Source organism: Zonotrichia albicollis, chromosome 11 (genome assembly GCF_047830755.1).
Source record: "Zonotrichia albicollis isolate bZonAlb1 chromosome 11, bZonAlb1.hap1, whole genome shotgun sequence".
Lineage (NCBI taxonomy): Eukaryota > Metazoa > Chordata > Aves > Passeriformes > Passerellidae > Zonotrichia > Zonotrichia albicollis.
The window spans coordinates 16650880-16658225 of record NC_133829.1 but is presented as its reverse complement, the minus strand read 5'-3'; positions in this window follow the sequence as shown (position 1 = coordinate 16658225).

Genomic DNA, 7346 nt, shown 5'->3' with positions numbered 1-7346 from the left:
ATGGATTTCATGTGGCTTGTTTCCTGCTGGGTTAATTCTAACCCCTCCAGGGCCCTCGGCGTGACTTTGCCATCTTTGGCAGCATTTGCAACACCTTCCAGCGTACAGTCATCTGCAAACATAATTAATTTGTTGTTTACTTTTGCTTTCAGATCATTAATAAAGACATTAAATAAACCTGGGATGCGCTGTTTTTTCAGTAACTTTTTCTGAGTAATTGCCAGGGGCTTGGTAAGTTCATTAGCTAATTCTGTTTAGTCTGGGGGTTTCATATTAGCCATGCTGGCTGATTTGAACAGATTCAATTTTGCAAAGTATTCCCTTTCCTGCTCTTTATCTCAGGGTCTGCTGAGGACCCTGGGAGGCTTTTCTCTCTGTCTATGCTCAGCAGTCCCCTCTCCTTGCCCCTCTTAGGGGTGGATGAAGGAAGAGGGGGGTGCAGGGCTTCAGCCTTCAGGGTGGAGTTTGATCTCCACTGTCCCCATCATGTCATAGGCAACAGGTGGGCAGAGCACATCTGTTCCTCTCCCACCTACCAGAACCACCTCCAACTCAGCAGGACAATCCCCAAACCAGCAGGACAATCCCCAAAGCACCAGGACAATCCCCAAAGCACCAGGACTACCTCCAGCCCACCAACAGGCATCCCTGGCTCTACTTCAGGCTCTCTGTCCTCAGGTTTGCTTTGCTCATTGGGCCACTGGGAATGAATCACCCTTTGCCAGGGGAGCATCAGGCTTGGATGAGGGCAGCAAGTACAGCTTGAGCAGGGAAATGGTTCCAAGCAACCTGAGTATCCTCCCCCTCAAGGATGCTCAGGATCCACTCCACAGGCAGGAAAATATCCATGACAAACCTGTCCACAGCAAGGACAGAGTACAACTTCCACTGCTTTTTCAATGTTTTATATTCAAAATATTAAAATGTTAAAATATTTACACTTAAAAATATTTAAATTTTTACATCTCCCCCCAACCCCCCAACAAGGAAATCACAAGTTCTGCTGGAAACTTCCTGGAACATCCCCAGTGAGCCCTGCCCCAGGCAGCTCCTGCCACCCCCTCGGCGAGCCCCGAGCCCAGCCCCGTGCCCCACATCTGGCCAGCACATTTCCGTCCCTCAGCCAGGCCCGCCGGCAGCAGCGGGGGATTTGTTTTTCCCTTTCCCAGCCAACATCTGGCTGCGAGCAGAGGGGCAGGGCCAGCGCTGAGCGGTGTCTTTGCCCTCCGGCAGGGCTGGCAGCCTGGTTCTGCACAGGGACCCTGGTCCTTCCCCCCAAAGCAGCTCCAACCAGTGCCAGCTCCAGTGCCAGCTCCACTTGTAGGCATGGGGGCTGCCCTTCCCTTTGGTGAGTGCCCACCGTGGGGGGCTGGAGGCTTGGGGGGACTTGGAGGATGGAAAAAAATAAGAAAAATGAAATTCTTTCCTTCTTCTGCAGTCCTGGGGCCGGTGTTTGAGGCAGCCACTGCTCCCATCCCTTCTGGCCGCTCCCCTCCTCCTCCTCCTCCTGCTGCCGGTGCTGGCTGACCCGCCGGCCTCCGGACGCAGTTATTTATCCCAGCCCAGCTTTATTTGGGATGTGTTTCCAGGGCAGCCGGTACAGAGGGAGGTGGGGAGGGCTGCCCAGGGGGTCCACAGCTGCAGCCCCCCACCCAGAGCCCTGCCATGCCTGCGGGCACCCTGCTCACATGGGCACCTCTCGGGCACCCCATCTTTCATGGGAACCCCACCTCAGCCACTGCATCTGAGCCCTGTGTGGGCTGGTGAGCTGGGAGCCCTTTCCATGGGAGAGCCCTTTCCATGGGACAGCTGTGTGGCCTCTGTGTTTGCTTGGCATGGGCAAAGCCACCCCTGGCAACTATTTCCCTGGAATGCCAACATTCACCTGCAGGGCAGAGGCTCCCTTCAATACAGCAGAGCTCAGCTCCTCCACTTGCCTTTCCCCCCCAAAGCTGCACCCTGCACCCTGGCTGGGCCTTATGCCAGGGCCTGGCTCCCCTGTGCCACCCACCAGCAGCAGCTGGGGAAGCAGAGGGAGGAGAGCAGTGAGCTCCTGGAAGGAATATCCCATTCCTGTCCTGGAAGGAATATCCCATTCTTCTCCTGGAAGGAATAGCCCATTCCTCTCCTGGAAGGAATAGCCCATTCCTCTCCTCCCCTGGAAGGAATATCCCATCCGGCACTGGCAGCAGAGAGCACATTCATGAATGCTGCTGGGATTTGGCTTCTCAGCATCTGCCTTCCCATGTGCTGCAGGGATTAGAAGAGGAAAGGAAACAAAGCCCTGGGATGTGACCTGGCTGGAGCAGTGCCCTGGCTGGAGGTGGAGGGTGGGGCTGGCCCGAGGTGGCAGGACTGCAGCCCTGGCCAAGCACCCCTTCCCTCAGGAGCACGGGGGGCTCAGGGCAAAAGCAACGTGAACCTGGTGTCTGTGGTTGGGAACAGCTGGGCAGATGTGCTGGGCTCACCCAGGGGAGTAGAGTGGGATGTCACAGGGGTTGTTTGGTGCTTCTGACGTGCTTGGGATGGAGTCAAGGAGGAAGAGGATGCTGCAGGGAGCTGGGGATGCTGCGGGGAAGTTGGCTGCCTGCCTCTGCATTAGGTGGGAGAAGCACAGTCCAGAGCCTGTTTCATGTCTGCAACCACCCACAAACCCGACTTTGTCCTTGTTGTGCTGTTAATTTAAGGAGACATCCAGCTGGGCAGGGGGTGCTGATTGTCCTGAGAAGCTGCACCTGGGCTCTCACCACACCCTCCACCCTGGCTGCCCTTAAATTCAGGTGCTTTGAGCCTTTGCTCCTTCTCCCCACAACTGTGCTGTGGCCCTGGGTAGATACTGGGCCTGGATAGAGGGTCTGCACCCCTTCCCCAGTTTTGGGGAGTCCATTCCCCTCAGAGGATGAGGATGTGTCACCAGCAGGGTGAGTAAACCTCTCCTGTCCCTTCACTTGCTGCTACTTTGCAGGACAGTACCTCAACAGCCTCTGACCAGGAATGGGGTTTTAAATCCCTGAAAAGTCACCTGCTGGGGCTTTGGGGCTGTGCTGGATCATGGGCCAAGCCCTCTGGACCAGCCCCACAGCTCTGCTGCTGCTCCCCCACACCCTGTGATGGGTTTGATGTGAGGTGAGTTTTATTTACACCTGTGGGGGGTTTGGAGGGCTGTGACTGTGTGACTAATGCCTTTTGCTCTTCCTTGAGCACAGAACACATCACTCCCCAGCATTAGTTTTAAAAAGGAAATCAATACAGCCCATTTATTTTTAGCCGGGATTTAGGATGCCTTGGAAGAGGAACTGAGCTGTGATTTGGAGGCAGCAGGCTCACCATCTTCTCCAGGGCTTGTCAGACAGAGGAGCCAGCTTTTAACACTAGGTAGATATTGACTGATGTGTTCTCAAGGAACTAATGCCCCACTGTGAGAGTGAGGAATTCTGTAAGGGCTTGAGAAGGGGTTGGAGAGAGCAGTGGTGAGCTGTGCTGGCTGCTCGGGCTGATTTTGTGTATCCAGTGAGCTCTTGGGATCTAACTGGGCTTGGCCTTGGGGACCTTGTGACAGTGGAATTGTAGAGGGGTTTGGGCTGGAAGGGACTTTAAAAAGGTCGTCTAGCAATGGGGGGACTTTGTTTTTAAAGGGACTTTAAAACAGGCAATCTAGCAAATTTAAAGCTCATCCAACTCCTGCCATGGGCAGGGACACGTTCCACTATCCCAGGTTGCTCCAACCTGATTTTGAACTTTTTCATGAGGCAGCCACAACTTCTCTGGACAGGTCTGGCCACCCTCACAGGGAGGAATTTCTCCCTAATGTCCCATCTAACCCTGCCCCTTGTCCCATCACTCCCTGTGACAAGGACAGTGTCTGAAGAAATGCTCTTCCTCACTGAGCTGAAGCCCACAAAAGCCAGGGCAGGCTCTGGCGGCTGGGCTGGCACTGGGAGCTGAGGAAGATGCGGGTGCTGCCTGCGGGAGGAAGGCTGGGGCGGCCCTGCTCGGCCGGGTGTGACAGCCAGGGTGTGCTCAGGGTGCCTCGGTGTCCCGGGCAATGTGGATGCGGTGGGTGCGGGACCCTCCGGCAGCGGGCAGGGCAGCCCAGGAGATGGCACCAACGCTCCGCGCTCGCCCGGCCGGAGGCGGGAGGGAGGGATGCAGTGATGGATGGAGGAAGGGATGGATGGGTGGGAGGATGGAGGGATGGATGCTCCCAGAGTGCAGGCTAGGATGCTCCGGCGGGTTGGGACCCCAGGGGCCGTGCAGACCCCACTGCCAGCTCGGACCGTTGTCTCACTCAGGTGGGGACACGCTGGGGACTGATCCCCCTGCTCCTGGTCTGGCATGCGTCCTAATTTGTGAGGGTCTCACCTTGCTGCTGTTTGGCCCCTTGTTGTCCATCTCTGTTGTCCTAAACCAGCCTGGGAAGGTGTGCAGGTGCTCCCTTCCCAAACACACCAGAACAGCAGCAGCTCCAAGCCCTGACCCTGGAAAGCCCTGGCTGCTGCTTCACCTGCTGCTCAGAGGAAGATGAAGGTGTTCCCTTACCTGGGAAGGTGGTGGTTGCTCCAGGTGCACTGACCTGGCCAGGGAAGATGCTCATAGTCCCTCTGTCCATCCCCAGCAAATCTCATGGTGCCTAAAGCTGCCAGAGCTCTTATTCCTCCCCCTCTAATGTGAGGATAAATAAGCAGAGAAAGCTGCCATGGCCTCACCCCAGCACTCCCCCCCTTCACACTGCTCCAGCTTCCAGTGCTGTGGTTTCCCTCCCAGCCAGGTTTTAGCCGTGGGATTTCTCTCCCAGCAGAGGAACCCATCTGTCTTGGAGCAGATTAGAAAGATGTCACTGTGCAGGCACAGCCATTTATCACGGCAGCTGGGGAAATTAGCAGGGCCCGGGCAGGGAGGAGGGAAATTGGGCTTGTCCTGGAGCTCTAAGTAGAGGTTGTGGGGAATTCTAGCTGGACTGTTTCTAGCTTGGCATTAGTTTGTCCTGAGAACAAAACCAGAGCCTTGGATTTCCACCTTCAGGTCCTTATGCGGCAGAGAGCAATAAATTCTATCAGAATTTACAGGGCAGAAGAGCTGGGATCTCTCAAGCGTTGGGGTTTTATCCAAAGGCTAATATCCTCCTTCCAGTTGTTAATTCCAGGAGCCAGGGTATAAATGAAGCCATAATAACAACAAGGCTGGGACAAACAGCATCACCCTGCTGTGGTCTGCAGGGTAACCTGCGCCTCTCTCTGGGTGGGAGCAGCCTGGGGGACAGCAGTGGGACAAGGGGCCTCAGTCGCTATTTGCCAGCTGGAAACACGACAAAAAACTCAGTAAAGGCAATAAAAATTTTTAAAAAATGCGATTTTGCAGCCACAGTGCTGCAAACAAACGACGAGTAAAATGCAAATTAAAACAGATAAAAATTCCTTGGCAGTGTCCCCTTTAAGCGCCATATATTTTTATCCTGCCCTGGTTTTATTTGCTGGAAAGAGAAACATAAAGAGAGAAACATTCAATTAAACCTGCTCGTCAGCTGGAACCCCCAGGCTGTGTCCCGGGGGGCTCTGCCTGGGTTCTGCTCTGCCTGTGCCCAGCAGGGAGGGCTGGGCTGCCTGGAGCATCCCTCGCTGTCTGCTCGCCCACCAAGCCAGCTGGTGGCTCAGGGCTGTGTTTGAAGGCAGCACCATCGCCATAGTAACGAGGGCTGGTTGCTGCCAGGATTTGTCCCCCTGGCTGTGTCCTCCAGGGAGCAAAGAGTGTCCCCAGGGACATCCCTGTGTTGTGCCCCCTTGCTCTGTGTGACAGCAGCCTCCTCTTGCCCATCTCCTGCTGCCTTCTGCCTGACTCCTCTCTGTTCCCTTCCCTTCTCTCCCCTAGAGCACCTTTGCTGCTCCAAGGATCCACCAAATCCACTGAGGAGGCCCCAGAAATCCAGGGGCCAAAGCTGGGGCTTTTGGGGCAGAAACTGCCTTTTTGGGGCAGAAACTGCCTCTTCAGCTGCATGTGGGCACTCTCTGGTGTCCCCCCTCACTGACATGAGAGGGAGGTGCTTACAGGGTGGTTTCTGCTTGGGTCATTGCCTGTTCCTCCTGGAGGGTGAAATGTTGGAGTTCCCATGAGCTCTTTCAGTCCACCAAGGTGAGCAGCAGTTTGTAGATGGCAGGAAGGAGGATGAGGGCCAGCTGTGACATTTTCCTGTGAATGCAGTACCTGTGGAAAGAGTCAGAGAGAAGGTCCTGGGGGAAAATTTCTCCCCTAACCAGGCAGGTTTTCTGCCAACATTCCCTGCCTGGCCAGGCAGAGCTGATTCCCAATAAAAACTGGCAATGTGGAGGATCCAGGCCATGTGCTGGTAGGAAGGAACCAGCCACTGGTTTTTGCTGTGAAGGCACAAGGCAGTGGAGAAGATTCCTCCAGAAATAATACCCTTGTGGGTATTTGACTTTTCTTGGTGGGAAGGGAATTTTCTGGCCCGGTTAGCAGTGGTATGACAGGAGCAGCTGCAATGTGGGCACCTGTCTCCCCATAACTAGAGTGAGAGCAATGCCTTATTACCTTGCATGAATTCATCAGCTGGCAATGACTTTCTGTCTCCATTGACCCTGGGCTGGAGCTGAGCCAGTGACTCGGAGGGAAAAGGGTCTATTTACCCATGAAAAATATCCTGAGGTGTCTGGAGCCTCTTTGAGCCTCAAATAGTGCTGGGCCATGGATGTGCTGTGTGTGGGGAGGAGCTGGTGGGACTGGAGCACCCAGTGAGGTGCATGGAGCCTCGCTGAGCCCTCAGGTGGTGCCCATGGGATGTGGGAGAGCTGCTCTCCAGGCATACCAGAAATGTCAGGGAGACTGGCAGCTCAGCTCCTGCAGCCCACCAGCAGCTTCACTGAGCCCCTGGAAAGCTGTCATCCACTGACATGGCACAAATAGAGCTGTTTCACTGGGAAAAACCACACAAAACATCCTCTGTGGTGTTTCCACTTGATGTGCTCTTGGTGAACCCCTGGCTGTGTGCACTGGAGTGCGCCCAGGTCACACTGCAGATGGAGACAGGGAAGTCAAAATTACAGAAGTGGGACAAGAGCCACCAAAGACTGACTAGTTGGAGAAGGAAATGGGGTAAAAATGCTTAAGGTGAGAGAAGAACCCCATCCCTGAAGCGTGGGTGTGATTCAGCCATTCCATCACCTCCTCAGCCATTCCTCACCTCCAGTCAATGTCCCTCTTCCCCTCTACTCCTACATCCTCTGACCCTTTCCAGCTGACCCCATGCACGTTCCCAGCCTCTCTTACCCCATCAGAACCCCCTGCTAAGGAGCTGTACCTGCTTCCCCAAAATCATGCACCCCTCTCCTCACCTT